This window comes from Carassius gibelio, chromosome A21 (genome assembly GCF_023724105.1).
Source record: "Carassius gibelio isolate Cgi1373 ecotype wild population from Czech Republic chromosome A21, carGib1.2-hapl.c, whole genome shotgun sequence".
Classification (NCBI taxonomy): domain Eukaryota; kingdom Metazoa; phylum Chordata; class Actinopteri; order Cypriniformes; family Cyprinidae; genus Carassius; species Carassius gibelio.
The window spans coordinates 1,065,675-1,086,622 of record NC_068391.1 but is presented as its reverse complement, the minus strand read 5'-3'; the positions used below and the strand labels follow the sequence as shown (position 1 = coordinate 1,086,622).

Sequence of the window (20,948 nt, the reverse complement as noted above, 5' to 3'; positions counted from 1 at the left end):
AAGTAAAGCCCGTTTCTGAAAGAGAGCTGACTTATACCCAGTTACCATGGTAACTCACTCAATGAACCTAACCTGGTCAGGAGCAAGTTTTCTTCGATAAAGCCAGAGTTTCTTTTGGTCTCCTCCCCCTTTTTGAACACTTAATTAATGCAAGCTGGAAAAATCATTTTTTTCCTTCTTTTTTTCCCCCAAGTACAAAATAAAAAAAAATAATAAAATAAGGATTGATTTTCTATATAAGAAAATGATATAAGATACTTAGTCTTGTTTCCTGGGGGATCTAAATTAAGTGCATTTTACTTAAGTAAAATTATATGCCAGTGTTGTAATAAAAATAATCATAATGCAAATGGAAACAAGATTATTCGAAATTTCCATTACTAAGTGCAAATCAACTGTAGCTCCGCCCTCCATCGTCACATAAGGTTAAATACGACACGTGAATAAAAGCTACAGTGGTGTAGGCAGTAATGTATTGGGCACGGAAAACTAGCTTGTTACACGATTTATTAGGTTATTACATTCCACATTATAATTTATTTTCAATAAAAATGAACAAAATGTTCTAAAAATGGAAGTAAAGTGCCTAACGAGTTTTTAATAATAATACAAATATTTATAATTGTAATAAATATAATCATTTACAATCTGTTATTATTGCATCATGTTAATCTATATAACAATACTGAGGTGCAAATGTATCTGCCAGTATAAATTATAACTAGCATCTAATTATCATTATTTACACTTAGCCTGTTGCAAAGAAATGCTGCTTTTAAATTTTTCTGTAAATTTAGATTTTCACTGTAAATACTACTTGCTACTTGCACTAAGCCTACTGTAAATAGAATATTATTATTTTATATATATTTTTTGCCCATGAGATAAAATGATTAGCCATTAGTTTGTTAATCTAATGTTCTGCCAGTTTTCACCTGTAATATTATAACACTGAGAAGAATTACATTTGTATCGAATCTGAAGTATGCAGACAGCTTTTTGGCGGGAGCTGTTGCCATGGTGAATCGTAATATCAGCGCTCCATTGATAATGGCTTTTAGTTGTGTTGCATGCGCTTAACTCAGAGTCAGTCAATTTAGAGTTGATTAAACCAACTAATTTCGGCATTTCAGTTCTGTAACCGAAAACTCTGAGTTTCCCATCTCAGGGTAAGTCAACTCAGAGTTCAAGTTTAAACTCAGTTGGTTGAACCTCCTTAGTGAAACGGGCCCCAGATCTTGAGATGGGTGTGTGTGTGTGTGTGTGTGTGTGTGTGTGTGTGTGTGTGTGTGTGTGTGTATGTGTTTTAGCAAATGTTTTGATCAATTACCAGTTGATGTGGTCACAGCAAATTGCTTGTTCAATTTAAAGGTCAATGAAAGTGTTGTCTCTATCATTAAATAAATTACATTTAAAAAAAGTGTTTTGTCATCTTTATTTAAAAATTGAAGAAAGTGGGATAACATTTGTTTACAATTATTGATCGAAAAATATCCCTGTCAACACAACATGATTTAGGTTGACTGGATTAGAAAAATAATAGTCAAGTCAACTTAAAGGGGGGGTGAAATGCTCGCTTTCACTCAATCTCCTGTTAATCTTGAGTACCTATAGAGTAGTACTGCATCCTTCATAACTCCAAAAAGTCTTTATTTTTATTATATTTATAAGAGAAAGATAGTCTGTACCGATTTTTCCCGGAAAAACACGAGCGCCTGGAGGCGTGACGTGTGGGCGAAGCTAAAGAATCACGAGCGCCAGTAGGCTTTTGCGTCGAGAGCGTTTGGAAGCTGTGACACAGATCCAGAGGCTGAAATTTAACAAGAGCAGCATCAGCAAAGGCGGTATGCTATGTGGTATGTACTGAAACTGTATATATATGCTTAGCGGTTTTGGAAAATGACTAAGTTCCACTTTATGTCGTGTTTTTTTTTTTTTTTTTTAAGCTGTACATGTGGAAAGTGCAGTTTGATAACAACATCGCATGTTGTTTACTTGATGTGCTTACGCGCCGATAGCTAAGTTAACAACACAGAGATATTTGAAGCAGTTTTACTCGTGCAGTTTGATAACAACATCGCATGTTGTTTACTTGATGTGCTTACGCGCCGATAGCTAAGTTAACAACACAGCGATATTTGAAGCAGTTTTACTCACCGCCTGCGGTTCCAACACACGATCGTGACCATTTTTCGTTGGGACTGCATTATTCTTAAGAAATAAACGATGTGCAAATCCGGCGTCAAACTGGACCTTGTTTGTAAAACAAGCATCTTCGAAATGCAGGGAACAAACACACTCTGATCAGTGAAGTCTGTTGTGCTCTCAGTGCTCTGCTATACGGGAGCGCGCTCTTCCGGCAGAAGTGCCTCAGGACACATAGAAGGAAATTCCGCTCCATCTAACGTCACACAGAGCCATACTCGAAAAAAACTTTCCCAAACTTGTGACAAAACGGAAGAGGTATTTTTGGAACAGAAATACTCCTTCAAACGTACAACTTAATTTTTGAAACTTTGTCCATGTTTAGCATGGGAATCCAACTCTTTAACAGTGTAAAAAAACTCAGTATGCATGAAATAGCATTTCACCCCCCTTTAAAGAAATTTGTTACTTGGAATAATTCCACTCTAATTTGAAGATGTTTCAACAAGAAATGTTTTGTCAAGATATCAAAGAAAATTTGATCAGGGTAACAAAATATTTTCAGATGACTCAACAAATTCTTTTTTACAGTGTGTGGATGCCAGAATTAATTTTTTTTTTATCTATACTGATAACCACCAAAAGCAGGTGAGAAAGACACATTATGAAACAAAGTCAATCACAAGCAGCTTTTAAATAGTAAGATACATAGCAGTCATTCACACAAGCACTAAATACCATCATGGTGAGACTCATTAAATTTAACCCTTATGCGTTGTTGGGGACGTTTTTGTCCACTAGGGGGTAAAATTGATTCTTCTTTTGGCCACAACTTTCTCTTTGTTTAGGCAAATGGAATGATTTTTGGTGACAAATCTTATTTTGACCCATATTTTGGGGAAATGCTTTGAAATTTTTCAAAAACGTAAAAATACACCGTGGGCAAATTCACTACCCTTTCGTTATGAACATAACGAAAGGGTAGTGAATTTGAACAATGCACAAGGGTTAAATATGCAATAAACATTAATTTAACAACATTATATGTAACATACAACCCTGATAAACATAACAGATAAGAAAAAAATAAGAACATAGTTATTTCAAAGAAAAAACATTAAATTCAAACAAAATTTGAAATGCAATGTAGAGAATTCTGAGAACGTCAGTTTAAGTTTTTTCCCTGTACATTTTACAGGAAATTACTGTTAACCATTTAACAGGTATGTACTGTTGCATTTTCACAGATTTACTGTTAAAATCCCAGTCATTTCTTACAGTGATGCTCAGTTAAGCAGGCTATGATTGTTACGCCTGCCGGTTTGCCCCTGCTGGCTCTGCTACACAGGGCAGATGTTAATTGGGCAACAGGTGTATTAAATCCTTGACTAACTCACCAGAGTATAAAGACCGGTGACTTGTAGAGAGTCAAGCGATCATTTTGACTAGCAATGATAAGAAGCGCAAGGAGGATTTGTTAAAGGCTGTTAAAAGCCAGTTGATAGCCAAAGGAATTCTGGTAGCAGGAGATGAAGCTAGTTTTGGTGGGGTTGTGCATCCACTTGAGAGAGATTTAATGTCTATAGAGAAACAAACACAGTTTGAAACTGAGAGAATATCGTTTGAATGTACTAAAACATTAGAAGATAGGGAATGGGAAAAACGTCTTCAGTAAAAAAATTAGAGCTTGAACAGGAGCGTGAGCGTACACAATTTGAGTTGAAAAAGTTAGAGTATGCACGTGAAAGTGAACGTGAATATCGGCAGCATGAGATGAGGAAGCTTGAACTTGAACTGGAAGTAAAAAAAGCTGAAGCTTCAAAATCCGTTCAGGTTGTGCATTCTTCTTTTGACGTTGGTCGAAACATTAACACCTCTGATTACGATTACTCACTTTAGGAGATTTAAGGACGCGCGGGAGACCTGCATTAGATACAGGTCTGTAGCTTTCTCTATTTCAGTTTCATCACTTGATAGAAAGTCTAAGGCCTTTTCAAGCCGAAGGGCAAACTCATCTAATCTGCATTAAATTAAGATCGATGTAAAGACACAAAGCACTGCCATCAAGTTAGCATTTTTAAACATTCTCTCACTAAAAAAAATTATTAAAAAATTACTTTATAAAAATGACTTTATAACCACAAACATGGCTTGAAGACAGCTGCAGTGCAACAGTTATAAATGAAGCAGCGCCTCCGAACTTCACTTTCATGGAGTGGTGGAGGTGTAGCTGCTCTATTTAAAGATGTTTATCAATCCAAGCAAGTGTAATTTGGTCAGTACTTGTCTTTTTAATATCTAGGAATTGTGCTGAAAGGTGCTCCACACATTTTGTTTATCATTATTTACTGGCCTCCTTACAGGTTTGACTGTTGCTGAACAAATACTTAAACTCAAATGGATACCTGGACAATTTTCAGTCTGGTTTCCGACCACATCACAGCACAGAGACAGCACTCATTAAAATAATAAATTATATTTGATTAAATTGTGACTCTGGCAAAATATCGGTGCGGGTATTGTTAGATCTCAGTGCTGCGTTTGACACTGTCGATCATAACATACTACTAGAGAGACTGGAAAACTGGGTCGGGCTTTCTGGGATGGTGCTCAAATGGTTCAGATCATACTTAGAAGGGAGAGGCTATTATGTGAGTATAGGAGAGCATAAGTCTAAGTGGACGTCCATGACATGCGGAGTCCCACAAGGTTCGATCCTAGCACCGCTCTTGTTTAGCCTGTATATGCTCCCACTGAGTCAAATAATGAGAAAGAACCAAATTGCCTACCACAGCTATGCTGATGATACCCAGATTTACCTAGCCTTATCTCCAAATGACTACAGCCTCATTGACTCCCTCTGCCAATGCATTGATGAAATTAATAGTTGGATGTGCCAGAACTTTCTTCAGTTAAACAAGGAAAAAACTGAAGTCATTGCATTTGAATGAATGCATACCTTGACTCTAGGGGTAAACAACTAAAAGACAGACCCAAATCAGCATACTATCATTTAAAAAACATTGCAAGAATGAGATGTTTTGTTTCCAGCCAAGACTTGGAGAAACTTGTTCATACCTTTATCACCAGCAGGGTGTACTATTGTAATGGGCTCCTCACTGGCCTTCCCAAAAAGAGCATTAGACAGCTGCAGCTCATCCAGAACCAGAAGATCTGAGCATATCACACCAGTCCTCAGGTCCTTACACTGGCTTCCAGTTACATTTAGGATTGATTTTAAAGTACTTTTACTCTTATATAAGTCACTAAATGACCTAGGACCAAAATATATTTCAGATATGCTCATTGAATATAAACCTAACAGAGAACTCAGATCACTAGCATCGAGTCAGTTAGAAAAACTAAATCTAATAAATTAAATCTAGACTCAAAACTCATCTGTTTAGCTGTGCATTTTTCCAAAACTGATTGCACTGTATTTTACGTAAAATCATTTTTTATTTAACTGTTTTAAATTCATTTAAAAAAAGTAATTTTCAAAAATTTCCAAAGTTTAAAAATTGCTTGTTTTATTTTTTGTTATTATATATCTTCATGATTATTTTACTTTAATTAATGCACTTTTGGTCATTTACCTGTGAGAAGAGGAGAAATGCAGAATGATCCAGAAAGAATTCAAAAAAATGTCCTGAATCTACATTAAGAAAAAGTCTTGAAGAAATTAAGATCCACAATGAATCCTGCTGTGGAGTCTCACACGAGTCTCTGTAGACTGTGGAGGGTGTGGTGCTGCTAGTACTTTCACTTACTGTACTCTGAGGTGATGTGCTTTTGGAATACTGGTTTCCAGGCTTACTGTGTAAAGAGGCAACGCTGCATGCCTTTACTTGCACACATTAAAAAGAAGGCATTCAGATTTTTTTTTCAAACCACCAAAGACTTAATACATTTTTGTATTATTCAAAAGCACTATCATGTTAAAAGTTATTTTCATTATATTATAAAATGACTAATGTGAACTAAAATGAACCCGATTCTGCACTCTCACAAATACTCTCCTTTGTGCAGTTTAATGTGATGCAGGAGAAATTAAAGAAGGTTTCCATCCACTGTAAAGTTTCAATGCATTCACCCCTCATCACACTACAGTTGTTTTCTCAAGTGAAAATGTAACGTGAAGACATATGTATATAACAAATGTTATAAGAAGAATGTGTTATTGTGGATGTGGATCATGCACAGAAAGACAAAATCCCTATTAAAGACACAATCATGCTGTAAAATTGGTTTGTTGGTTGGTTGAACTTAAAAGTAGCATAACATTTTTGCATTTAAATTTTGAATTCATTTAAAGTAAAAATTTGAGTTGATACAAAGATATATATTTATCAACTCATTTACTTGTATAGATCTATTACAGTGACCGAGTTAATCCATGCGTTGTTTTTGTAAATCTAATTATCTTAAATTGATTGTTTTAAAACAAAACTTTGCATTTTGAATGTTAAAAATTTTATTTCTAATGAAAATAGCTAAATAGTTTAATTAAGCTCATTTGAAGCAGTATAGGAGGCAGAGCAGAGCATGGTGATATGTGAGGACATGTACAGATATCAGACCGGTTCTGTCTTGTCTGCTGGATGCTGTCTCTAAATGCCTGTTTTTTTTATGTGTGTTTTTTTCGAGGGGGTTCATAGGCTTTGACAGTTAACCAAAAGTAAATGTAAAGCTATGACCAGATGCAGACGAATGATATGTCCCAAGTCTGTTCTCTGAACTGAAAATACTTTTATAAATGAGTTTGCACTCCATTTGTGAAACATGTTGATCGTCATTCAGCTTCATAACTGTTCTCATAACTCATCTGCTATTAAACCCATGCATCGTTCCTCCTTTTCTCTAAAACCGGTTTTATGGGTTTCTGATTTTCTAAAACCTAAAATCATGGAATTAATCATACTGCCTTTTATTCTACTGACAACCACAGATGTCTATCTTCAGGTTTATACATCTACCAGTAGAATAACTAATTGTGGAAAATTAAATGTGTGCACTGCATTGATTAACACTGACAAACATATGCTGTAAAGCAGGCAGTTAATATAATGAACACTGAAATATACCCTAATGAAGCGGCTTGATCCTCTTCTGTGATATTTTTAATCACCATGTTTAACAAATGATAAGAATGGGCTCAAGACTCTTTTAAACTTAGCATTTGTATTCTTAAAAAATCCAACCAAAATTTTTTTTTTCATCCTTTTCTTAGAAATGGCAATGAGCTATTTAACATGTAAAAACATGTTCCTAGCACTACTTGAATATCATTTTTAATAGGTATCAGAATGGATATCCAGAATGAATAATCCAGGATTCGGTTCGCTCTGTCTGTCATCTTATGACAGACCCAATTTTCCTTCCAACGAAAAGATCTATACCGGGGATTTTTCAGATCTGCCGCTTTTGTTAGACCCATGATCAATCCTACCCCGCCAAACACAGCCGCTGAGCACCATTAAGCATCATCACGACAGATGCTCTTCTCGCCAAGCCACACATTGTGGCCTATAGACAGTGCAAAGCCCCGAGTTCGCCTCGCTCGACACCATGATCGTCCCGTTCAAGACCGGGCTCTCCTCGAGCGCTGGATTGCAGGAGCAGCAGGCTTTCAACCAGCCTGGGCTGCATCCCATTTCTCACCGCAGCAAGTCTCTCTCGCTTCCCGCCGCGGCTCTGCCTTTCACTGCGGCTTTTCCGGCCGAGCTCAGTTTGAAGCTTCCTCCACTAGCGGCGCAGACTGTGTGTTGGAAATCAATACATTTTCAGGTGAAGACGCTAAACGCAGGTTTCGCGGCTAAAGGTTGTTAAACGACGATATGATGTCATGACGTAATTCTGTCCGATGACGATGCAATTTTTAACTACGAAGCCAAGGCATTTTTCAAGAGTCGTCATCCACACTGAAATGTTCAAAGACATTACATTTGCCTTACTGTGCATGTTTAAACCTCACTGAGTTGATACAGACATAAGTTGCATGCAATTATTCTGGCAGGACCATTTTATTTAGGGACACATTTCACCATTTACTGGCATGATCACTCAGAATTTATCTAAAACACAACTACCCTCATGTTTTGCTGCAGGACAGCAAGTGTGAGAAAAATTTCTGTTGTGTTTTTAGGACTGCAATACGAAAAGCATGCAAAGTAAATATCTTTAGAAACTGTCCCCACCCCACACTGCTGGCTGGCCCGCGCACTTCATGAACTGACTTGTAAGTTAAGAAGAGAAGAGTGCCTTTGAATAACCTTCTCAATACCAATCCTGACAAAGACAGAAAGAAGGGTGGGGCAGCACAGCTCTGGAACATATTTGTGTGTGTGGTGTGTGTGTGTGTGTGTGTGTGTGTGTGTGTGTGTGTGTGTGTGTGTGTGTGTGTGTGTGTGTCTGTGTGTGTGTGTGTGTGTGTGTGTGTGTGTGTGTGTGTGTGTGTGTGTGCGTGTGTGAAATGGTGTGTGTGTGTGTGTGTGTGTGTGTGTGCGGGTGTGTAATGGTGTGTGTGTGTGTGTGTGTGTGTGTGTGTGTGTGTGTGTGTGTATAATGTCATGGGTATGACACAGGTATTACAAGGAGAGGGTGACTTATGAGGACATAACCCATGTCCCCATTTTTCAAAACACTTATAAATCACACAGAATGAGTTTTTTTGAGAAAGTAAAAATGCACAAAGTTTCCTGTGAGGGTTAGGGTTAGGTGTAGGGTTGGTGAAGGGACATAGAATATACAGTTTGTACAGAATAAAAACCATTACACCTATGGGATGAACACACTTTACACAAAAACAAACATGTGTGTGTGTGTGTGTGTGTGTGTGTGTGTGTGTGTGTGTGAGAGAGAGAGAGAGAGTGTGTGTGTGTGTGTGTGTGTGTGTGTGTGTTACTGGAGTATTCATATGTATATCTTTGTTTCTATTTCGATTTAATCGCGGGTGAAAATGATAACGGAATGTTAATTATTTCTTCAGTTTGCACGTGATCAGCTGTATGAAGGTTTTTAACCTTTTGCTAGAAATTGTGTAGCCTTTCACCTTAATTGTTGAAAAATAAAAGAAGAGTGGAATCCAGTTAAGGCCTCTGTTGATGATGTGTTTGTCCCTGTCAAGTGGGGAAATTGTGCACAAAAATAAATAACTTGACAGTGAAAAAACGGGATACCAGTAGGAACTGGAAATATGAAAGACTCAAAGAAGCAAGTTTAGAAGATAACAAGATATCTATTGAAGAACTGTACATTTCTTCCTAAGCCTGTTGACAAAGTCGAAATGGCCTGCCAGGCAGTAGGGAAGTCACTGGAGGAGCAGCTCAAAGCAGAAAGGACCATGGAAAAAATTACGTTCACACGTCTTAATAACTCTATATCAAGAAGCTATAAAAGCAGGAGGATTTTATCTTAAGCCATGGATCATCTCAGGTCAAAGTGGGAGGGATGAGTCAGAGGACAGGCTCTTTGTGACAAAGGAAAAGATTAGGTTTCTGCTAAACCAAATGCGTTTTGATGACAACGAAGCACTTGGATTGGGCTATTCCATGAAAGAAGACATGCTTCATGTAATGACTCAATGGCAATCAATTTCTCAAAGAGAAAAAAAGAGAATGCGACTTGGTCAAAACCTCTCACATGAGCAAACACCAAATCCACTGACACGAAGGGAGTTGTTTAGTAAGGTGACAGAAACAGACTGAAGAACGTTTCTGTCACAAACGAGACAGGAGGCAGACAGGATGGACCGTTTGAGAGTTTTATTAGCAGAATGCTCCGAACCAGACGGGAATATCAGAGTGAGAGCGAGTATGGACCAATATCAATTCAACTGAACGATCTCTGATCACAGTAAGTGGAAGTGGGATCACCGAAGGAGGACTGAAGGCAGAAGAAGACTGGCCGATCTTTGAGGGTTCTCAGGAGATTCACGGATTCTCAGGCGAGTGTTGAGATAGAGTCTGTAAGCCATGTAATGACGAGATCAGACGGAGACTGAAGGTTGAGAGTGGGTATATAAGGGTGAGCAGTGATGAAGGATAGCAGGTGACGGTGATGAGGATGAAGAGATGCAGGTGATGACAATTAATATTCAGGGGATGACGAGCGAGTGGGTGGAGGGAGTGATGATGGTGGTGGAATCCTGACAGTACCCCCCCTCCCGAGGCGGCTCTTGACGCTTGAGAAGAGGGGCATTGGCGACGGCGAGGCCTACCACGACCTCTGGGGGCAGGATGATCAGGATGGTCTGCATGAAACTGGGTGAGGAGGGTTGGGTCCAGAATGTCTTCGCGGGGTACCCATGAGCGTTCCTCGGGGCCATAATCCTCCCAGTCGACTAGATATTCCAGCCGGGGGCCTCGTCGCCGCGAATCCATGATGTTGCGGACTCGGTAGATAGGCTCCTCTTCTACTGGAACGGGAGGAGGAGGTAAGTCCCTAGGTCCTGGATCTGAGGGAGGAGAAGTGACAGGATCAATGAAGGGTTTTAACAAGGAGACGTGAAATGAGGGTGAAAACTTGTAATGAGGTGGGAGGTTGAGCCTGTAAGTGACTTCATTCAGCTGCCTCTGCACGGTAAATGGTCCGATGTATCGGGGACTCAGCTTACGGCAGGGCAGGCGAAGGCGGATGTCTCGGGTTGAAAGCCACACCTTCTGACCCGGTTGGTACTGGGGAGGGTCTGTCCGTCGACGATCGGCTTGGGTCTTGTGCCTTCGCACTGCCTGTTGGAGGTGAACGTGAGCTGAGTCCCATACCCTCTCGCTCTGATGGAACCAATAGTCAACAGCTGGAACCTCCGAGGGCTCCCCAGACCAAGGGAATAGAGGAGGTTGAAAACCCAGGATACATTGAAAAGGAGTGAGCCCGGTGGTGGATTGCCTGAGAGAATTCTGGGCGTATTCAGCCCAGGGGAGGTAGCGGCTCCAGCTGTCCTGGTACTGGTGGCAATATGACCTGAGGTACCGTCCTATCTCCTGGATCTTCCGCTCAGTCTGGCCGTTCGTCTGAGGGTGGTATCCTGAGGATAGACTAACAGTTACCCCAAGTAGTCGGAAGAAGGCTTGCCATACCCGAGATATGAACTGCGGACCTCTATCCGATACTATATCTTCGGGAATTCCAAAATTTCTGAAAACATGGTGGAACAAAGCCTCCGCGGTCTCAAAGGCAGTAGGGAGTCCAGGTAAGGGGATCAGCTTGCAAGCCTTCGAGAACCGATCCACCGCTACTAGAATACAGGTGAAGTTGTTAGATTTAGGAAGGTCAGTCATGAAGTCTACACCTAGATGAGACCATGGACGACGGGGTATAGGAAGAGGTACGAGTTTACCCTCCGGGAGTTTTCTGGGAGTATTAGAGATGGCGCAGACTGAGCACCCTTGGACAAACTGGGAGACATCTTGGGAGATAGATGGCCACCAGTACCGTTGACTGAGGAGCGAGAGGGTACGCCTGCTACCTGGATGACCAGACGAAGAACCTCCCCGGATTTCCAGTCAATGGTGGGCTGATGTTGGATCAACCAGGGGCGTCCCAGGATGAGCTCAGCAGTAGACTCCTCCAGCACCAGGAATGAGATCCCTTCTGTGTGTAAACAGCCAAAGCGGAGCGTTAATGTGGGAGAGACATGACTGATTCGACCTCGACCAAGCGGCTTTCCTTGGATGGTTTGAACTCTGAGCTCTTGAAGGCTGCGGTGCTTGCGGACGTTCAGTTTTTGGAGGAGCTGGGTTGAAATGAAGTTCCCCGCTGAACCGGAGTCGAGAAGGGCTTGCGCTGAGACACAGATATGCGGGGTTAATAGATGAACCATGGTACGATTTAAAGATTCCACTTTAGGAGGGATCTGAATGGAGCTTACCGCAGAACGTTGAGGTCGAACAGGACAGGAGCAGATGAGGTGATTGTCGCTCCCGCAGTACAGACAGAGGTGAAGCTGGATACGACGCTGGCGCTCAGAAGGAGTGAGATGGGTGGAGTCCACTTGCATGGGCTCAGGTGCTGGAGGAGAAGCAATGGGAATCGAGGATGGAGGACTGACAGCGGTAGACGGATTGTAACAGGCAGATAAGCGTTGTGAAACTCGAATGGTCTTCTGAATGAGGTTCTCAATTCCCATGGAGTCATCATAAACTACCAGTAGCTGACGGATGTTCGGATTCAGGCCGTGGCGGAAAGCGGTAATCAGGGCCGACTCGTTCCAGCCACAGGATGCTGCCAGGGTGCGAAACTGGAGGGCATATGTACTGACAGAGGAGTTTCCTTGACGGAGATTGTAAAGCTGATCGTGAACTGAGAGATCTGAAACAGCCTGGCCAAAGACTTCCTTAAAATGAGATATGAAACCTGACAGGGACTTTAACACTGGGGAATCTGAATTCCAAAGAGATTGTGCCCACTGGAGAGCTCTGCCAGAGAGTAGAGAAATAATAAAGGCCACCCGGGCGGAATCATTGGTAAACTGATGCGCTTGCATTTGGAAATATAGTGAAACCTGAAGCAAAAAACCACTGCAATCCTCCGCCTCACCACTGAACGGCGCTGGTCGGGCCATGGGACTCGCAGATTTTTATTAGCAGAATGCTCCGATCCAGACGGGAATATCAGAGTGAGAGCGAGTATGGACCAATATCAATTCAACTGAACGATCTCTGATCACAGTAAGTGGAAGTGGGATCACCGAAGGAGGACTGAAGGCAGAAGAAGACTGGCCGATCTTTGAGGGTTCTCAGGAGATTCGCGGATTCTCAGGCGAGTGTTGAGATAGAGTCTGTAAGCCATGTAATGACGAGATCAGACGGAGACTGAAGGTTGAGAGTGGGTATATAAGGGTGAGCAGTGATGAAGGATAGCAGGTGACGGTGATGAGGATGAAGAGATGCAGGTGATGACAATTAATATTCAGGGGATGACGAGCGAGTGGGTGGAGGGAGTGATGATGGTGGTGGTGGAATCCTGACCGTTTCTTTCTCTGATGTGTTTTACTGCGCTGCTGATTTTCACATTATAATCCACCTCTGCATTACACAGAGACTTTTGTGTTTGTTTCATATCGCTCTGCCTCTATACAGTATATAATGCATATTAATGTATATTCTGATTAATTTCCCAGATTCTAGATTTCTTTCTATAATAGTGTAGTTTATTTTAAAAGCATGTATTAATCCTTTCACTCTTTTGTAAACTGTGATGATGATGGTTCAGTATATTTCATCTGTACAGTTGACATGCGTTCACATTATCCTGAATAAATCTCATATTATCACTGCTTTTTTGTTACTGTATGATTCTGTGCAGCCATTTAAGACAGTATTTCTCTAGTCATGATGTTATAAAACTATTTCTAGAATTAATTGTAAACAAATATTAATTCGATTTTCTTTTTACTGTAATAAATCTATACTGTACCCGAAGAGAATAAACCTGTTGAAGATTTCAGAAAATAAATAATAATAATAATAATAATCATTGTGCTTAAAACTAAAACACAAACCAAATATATACTTAGTATATAAATAAATTAAATATATAAATCCTCTAAAGTTTATGTAAAGCATTCATTGCACATGTTTTAATAATGCTATAAAAGTTATAAAACACTTCTGTATATTTGCTGTACACAAATCAGTTTAAGTGTGGTGAGAAATAGACCTGTCAATCAACATTAGAGCGCCACCTTCAGACCAAATAATGCAAGCACACTGCATGATCTGCAGAATATTAAATACATTTCTAGACAGTGACAGTGACCTGTGATGAAAGATCAGTGTTAACTGTAATCTAGAAATATTCATGTTCTGTGAAGCTGCTTAGAAACCAGAGACTCTTTCTGGATTCATCCGTCAGCTGATGATGATGATGACGATGATGTTTCATATCTAGCAAATCTCCATAATCTAAGAACTGGTGTATAATCATGGACAGCTGCTGCTGAGAGAATATCTGATTTCAGACGCAGTCATATTGTTTCTAGAGTTTCAGATCTCAGTCTAAAGGTGAAATGAAGAGTGTGTAAATGTGTGTGTGCTGAAACACACCTGATTCACATCAGCAGCTCATCAATGACTTTAACAGAAACACAAGACTCACTCGATCCTGCTCTTTACACTATAGATCTACTGCTTCAACACACGACAAAGCTTGTATATTTTGTAATTTTTTTATTGTAATACACAGACTATTCCATCTCTGTCCACTAGATGGCGCAACTGGATGGAAATAACTTTCCTGATGATTCCACTGTACTGATATTGGTGATTAAATACAAAACTACAAAGAGAACAACAGTTAGTGGTGAACTGGATAAGGAATAACAAATTGATTCTCAATGTGTCTAAAACGACCTTGTGGTTGGGACACGTTTTACTTTACATGCAAACAACGAGGCATGCAGTAGGAGATAGTTTTATTTTACCAATTGTATAAACCAAATCAATTCATCGTTCAATAAGGTATAGAGCAATGTGTGAATGTTACTCTCTTCCAAATACTATTCAACAACGAAACACTCCGTATGGTTTCAAAAAATCACTTAAGAAATATTACCTTCAAAGAAACATACACAGTTAATATTCATTAATTTAATTTAATTCAAACGCAAGGGCTTTTAGTTTCGTGTTTAAGATATGAGCTCTGGAGCTGAAAGAGGATAATCATGTCTCTCACATGGAGAATAAATTCACTGATCATCTTCACAGACTGTATCTGAAGTGTCTGGATCTGGATCTGATTCTATCTTTGTATAGCTATATAACCAGATTGAATTAAAAGACTACACTCTTAGAAATAAGCGAGTGGCCCCGAGATGAGACATGACTTGTGGAATAACTTCATAAATCATTATAATGCTCTTTCAGTTAAAGGCTGTTGCTCTGTGCTTGTTTGCCTTCTCTGATATCAGTGTCATCATAATAAAAACCAGTTGTTAAGTTCAGTTTCTGTTCTGAGTCTGATATCATGACACTATCACAGTTCTCTTGCTAAACATTAACTGTCCACAGCTTCTCTGAACCCATACAACACAGTTTTTGTAATAACTGTGTGTTAGATAATAATTCTTATTCCTTTACTGTTGTGGTCAATTCAGTCCTGATCAAGAAACTTCAGAGTTTTGTCAAATAACATGATTTCCCCTCTCTTAAGAATAAAGGTGCTTCACAGTGATGCACAGAAGAACCTTTTGGTCTAAACACTTCCATAAAGAACCTTTAATATAATGTTACGACCATCAAGGCCCAAGCAAACTTAAATGAAGGATGCTCACTCATATGTTAATCCCAAACTGAAAACAGATTTATTTATAAATGATCAAGAAAGCCAGGAATGACTTGGAGCAGGACAAAATAACAAACGAGCTAAACTGAGAAATAAATCCAGCTCACCTTCAATAATGTCCACTGTTTTCAAAGAAAGTATGAATTATTTTAATAACACCTTCTTGATTCTGGTGACTGGATCAGAGTCATAAAAAAAAAAAAAAAGATATGGTGATTCAAAGTGTATTTATCAGTTTTAAACATTAATAAATGATGTCCTTACATTAAATAGTAACATTGATAAAAAGAAAAGCTAATTCATATCTTGTATAACAGTAGGCCTCTCAGTTTCTTACTGATTTTAATTATAAACTATAAATCAATTATTTTTCTTAAGAACCAATCGAAACAAATAAAAGATGAACAGTTCAACAGGTTTTCCTCACATTCTGAGCTTGTGAGACTTACATCGATCTTATATAAGACGTAACTGAGAATGAAGTCTGTCATTAAGTATAACACGTTACAATGTTTCAGTCGCTAACATTAGTAAAGTGCATTGGTTAACATGAATAACAACGAATGATACTTCTACAGCATTTATCGACGACATTTACCAATACATTTTCAAAAGATGTTGACATGTGTGTGTGTGTGTGTGTACAGTGTAGTCACTCTCATACATTACTGTTAACAAATGAGTGTTATAGTGTTACCATTCTGTGTCTCACGTTTCTACTAAAGTTTTTTTTTTTTTTTGCATCAATGCATTGAATATCATGATTTGTTAAGGGAAAATTAAAATTAGTTAAAATTAGCACTTTTTTTCTTTTTTCCAGATACAGCAGCAGTATTACACAAGTGGGGACATAAAATGTCCTGGAAAACAGAATAAAATTAAGAAAAGACTCCCTTATGTTTGTGCATTTTCTGACATGTAGTTTCATCAGGAGAAGGAAGCATCTCCACTTCATGAGTCATGATTCATGACAGTTCTCTTATTCTCTTATCTGTGTACACACTGAAACAGTTCTCAGGGGATTTCCAGCAGTGTCCTGTGAGAACATCCCACTGAACCTGGTCTGAGTGGTTAGGGGCGGAGTCAGACACAGGTGACGCCCATTCTGTTTCTGCAGACATCTGATTGGCTCACTCAGCGGTGCCTACGTATTCAAGAAGGGAAACTCCTGGGAGTGATTTATAAAGTGAAGGGAGTCCGACAGAGCATACACACAAAAACATGAATCCTGTGAAGCTTGTGAAATGGAGCAGTGGGGGTCCAAACTGTAAGTAGGCAAAGATCACTAAACAATGTGAATGCTTTAAACATTTATTCATTTATTCAGAAAAACTATGAGGTGAAATATGTTTATATTTGACAATTATTTGTGTTTCTATTCTTCAGCCACACACAACATGAAGAGGAAAAGAGAAAGAGAAGCTGCTTCTTTGTTGGACCTGTTATGGGATTTTGTTCTAATAGATTTATGACTATATAATACTTAACATAATATAATATATATGTGCAATACAAAAACGTTGTTATTTTCGGTAAAACCTAGTGTCCATACTTTTAATTACTGGTTCATGCAAGTGGAGATATATTCTAGTTTTTCGCAAAACTTTGGCGAGATTTTATAAATATCGATGAAAAATAAAACGTTTCCTTTAACTGATGTTATGCGACTAAAACGTAACCTTTTGCCTGTTTTTGCCTTCTTTGTGAAATTGAGGCGTTTCCATCAGGTGTGTTTTGCGCAGTTTGAAGGGTAATCTAAAAACACCTTTAAATATGTTTCATGTAATGTCATGCAGTTTCGTACATAAACCTCATCCTCGGAGGATTGTGTCTCTCCTGATTAAACTACAGATCAGAAAACACACAAACACGTGATAAAAAAAACTGATGAACGCTGGGAAAAAATAGCATTTAGTGGAAAACAAAAACTTTTATTTTATATACATTTTATATACATTTTTTTATGTTTTGCTGTCTGGATGGCAGCATAACTTTGAGACTATCTTAAACAAGAAGTATGTAAGTCTTAATCTTTTTCTTTAATGTGATTTATATACCCCTCTCTTGTTCCCTGAAGTAGTTTTTTTCCCTCTCTTCTTGTAATTTTTTTATTTATTTGTTCTACATTGTAACAGTTTTTTTCTTTGTCTGTATAATGTTCTTCATAAAAATAAAAAAAAACCATGAACACACCAGCTGTGGGTGTGGCCATCACCTGATCACCTGACCACACAGCTTCACTCTGATTGGTTCAGGTTTCCTGTATAATGCACGCAGAAGGTGAAAGCACACACTCTCAGACTCACACTGACTGGACACACAGCTCAAGCTGTCTTACAGAAACTGATCTCTCAGATGTTCAGCATGACTTTCTCATATTAATAATCATGAGATCTGCCCTGGATATCACTGCAAGTCTCTCATCACAGGTGAACATGATTTACAATTATTACTATGTTTTTAGGGCAGAAACTGTGATTTAATTTTGAATACTTTATCTAGAAACTTTTTAGTCAGACATTTTTTAATGGATTATGCATTTCACATACATGTTAATGAAATATTTGAATGATAAGTGTTAATTGCCACCTGTGATTTATTAATTGTTATGCTGCAGTTTGACTCCAGAGAAGAGATGAAATGATGAAACTGATGAAGACTGAAGAGAGAGAGAGATGAAAACACAAACCAGTGAACACCTCAATCTTGTGAGATGCTGGAGCTTGAATGATATTAGACTGAACTGTGAGTAAACACACATCAGTTAATCACAAGAGTATTTACTGTCTCTCTTTATTTGGAGAAACTCCAGACATTCTGTTATGTGTGAGTAACTTGTGCATCTGACTCTATAACAGTCTATTAATACTCTAATGAGAGTCAGTTACAAAGTTACTTTTAGTTAATAGAATGTCAAAATCAATTGTAACTAGGTGATTAATGTTGTGATTAACCCTTTCATGCCTTGTGTCCTGATGTCAGACATAACTTTCTTTTAACATGATGATATTCTAAATAATAAACCCATAAATTATTGAAGGTAACAGATGTGTTTTTATTCTCAGTCTCTGCTGATCCACACACAGCTGTGAAGAGAAACACACGTCAGGAAAGAGACTGATTCATCATAAATCGATGGAAACAAAGTTACACTTCAGACCAAACTGAGGTTTCTATCCGTTTTAAACATTCTTAAATCAAGATGCATTTACTGAATAATGTATCAATATTGAGTGAGTTTATTATTTTAAGAAAATAACAAATATCTGGGGTCAGAAAAATAAACTGGTTTCCCTTTGTGAAGTAGATTATTTTTTTCTGATTGTCAGATATTTCTTTAAATCATGAACTCACTTAATATAGACACATTGTTCAGAAGTAAACATTTAAAATGTCATTTTGCTCCTCACTGTGATTTAAAGATGTTTAGATGTTTATACTTTATAAAAAATACTGAGGAAGAAAGTAATGTTTGTAGTATGGAAGTGCATTATATTTCAGATGATTAATATAATTTGAGCAGATTTTCCTTGCATTGTAATCCGTATGATCACAACATATCACTGCCTTAATTGTTCGTTTTCTTCTTGATTTGAATGCGTGTCATTTCTTCACTATGTGATTTGCATTATCAATGGACATTACTTTAACAGACATCTCTCATAACTGTAATGTAGAAACATGCATCTCGTCTCAATCTACACTTTGAAATGACGAAGCGCTAATAATTCTGGCAGCTATAATGGTTTCAGATGATGCATGGTTTCAGTCAGCAATGATGAATGTGACTGTAATAATGGATTTGATGAAGACGGCACACTGCAGTCTGTTCTGGACTCTGCAGATCCTGAAACCATCTGTATTTGTGATGCATTTCTGTTCTTGTGACGTTTACTGTGTCTTCTGCGTTTGACCTCATATTGCTGTTTGCACATTTTTGTATCATATTTTTGTTCTAAATCTAAGCTATTTAAAGTATTACTTTGTCATATAGCACAGATTAACTTCCATCTGTTATGTCTTTTACGTTTTAATAAGATGTAAGCACAATACAATGCAGAATTTATCATTCATGTTACTGATGTTTTCTGTAATATACACTTGTATTGTTTTTGTGAATCATGTATTTTAAACTTGTACTGTAATAGCACTGGACTGAAAGCTCAGTGTTGATTCAGCATTAAAAGTGCATCCTGGAGATGCAGACACACTTTATTCAAATAAAATCCATGAAACAATACCTGGATACATATTTTTGTTGTTGATTTTTGAAGGGATTCTGTTCTGATTTAAAGTGAAACTGAGTTTCAGTTCAAGGGTCAACACACTAAGGGTAACCAGACCCGCACATATGATCAGATAAATCATAATCTTCATATCAGTCCACCTAGAACTGAACTTTTAAAGAAGGCTCATGTGTAAGGACTGATCTAGAATCAGTGTTCATCTATGCATGTAACTTTATAAGTTTCAAAACCCACTTTATCTCCTAAAACTGCCTTTGAAACTGATTAGCAACGGACTACACTATTTTATTAGAAACTCTTTAATAATGTTTTGACTTTTTTTAAAACAAAAACGAAACACAGGCCTAGAGAAACTATCCCATATGCATGTTTGTGTTAATACAATTTTAACATATTGCATGATCAATGAAAAGGAAGACAGAAGAGAGGATTTTTTAAGATTATGACAGGTTAAACAACAATATGCAAATGAGCAGGTAGGAGTGAAAGGGATGGAAAAACACTTTGGAAAAACCAAAAAATCAGATCATTTACTGTCAAAGTAAAGTGCCATGGACAGTTTCAGAGACATTCACTACATCTGATGTCCTCTAGAAGACGAGAATAAAATACTGGGATATTCAGACATTATGAAAACACAGACTTGAGCTCTGACTGTACACACTTCTGAATATAAACCAGAAGCAGATCTAGACACACACCTCAGCTCTAGAAAAACACTTCAAATCTAGAAAAAGACTTGAGATCTAGAAAACACTTCAGATCTAGACACACACCTCAGCTCTAGAAAAACACTTCAAATCTAGAAAAAGACTTGAGATCTAGAAAAACACTTCAGTTCTAGACATACATTTCAGATCTAGAAAACACTTCAAATCTAGAAAAAGACTTGAGATCTAGAAAAACACTTCAGTTCTAGACATACACTTCAAATCTAGAAAAAGACTGGAGATCTAGAGACACACTTCAAATCTAGAGACACATTTCAGATGTAGACACACACACTACAAATCTAGAAAAACACTTCAAATCTAGAGACACACTTTAGATCTGGACATACACTTCAAATCTGGAAAACACTTAAGATCTAGAAAAACACTTCAGATGTAGACACACTTCAGTTCTAGACAAAAACTTTAGATCTGGACAAGATCTACTAAGACATACACTTCAAATCTAGAAAACACTTAAGATCTAGAGACACACTTCAGATCTAGAGACACACACTTCAGATGTACACACACTTCAGCACATCTCAGACAGTGAAGTGTCGCT

At 38.2% G+C, this 20,948-nt stretch overlaps 2 long non-coding RNA genes across 2 annotated transcripts in view; one reads left to right on the top strand and one right to left on the bottom strand.

The window, feature by feature from the left end:
* Positions 1-16,621: 16,621 nt before the first annotated feature.
* LOC127941537 (uncharacterized) lies at positions 16,622-19,664 on the top strand. Its single transcript, XR_008149101.1, has 4 exons — positions 16,622-16,693; positions 16,813-17,855; positions 18,044-18,171; positions 18,492-19,664. It is a non-coding gene; the product is annotated as an uncharacterized LOC127941537 (long non-coding RNA).
* A 518-nt stretch (positions 19,665-20,182) lies between these two features.
* The window catches only part of LOC127941538 (uncharacterized), a 2,153-nt gene continuing 1,387 nt past the window's right edge, over positions 20,183-20,948 (bottom strand). Inside the window, exons 1-2 of the long non-coding RNA XR_008149102.1 lie at positions 20,450-20,948; positions 20,183-20,374 (exon numbers count right to left, since the gene is read on the bottom strand). The exon at positions 20,450-20,948 is cut by the window's right edge and continues 1,387 nt beyond it. This is a non-coding gene — a long non-coding RNA (uncharacterized LOC127941538). The remainder of the gene's footprint in view (positions 20,375-20,449) is intronic.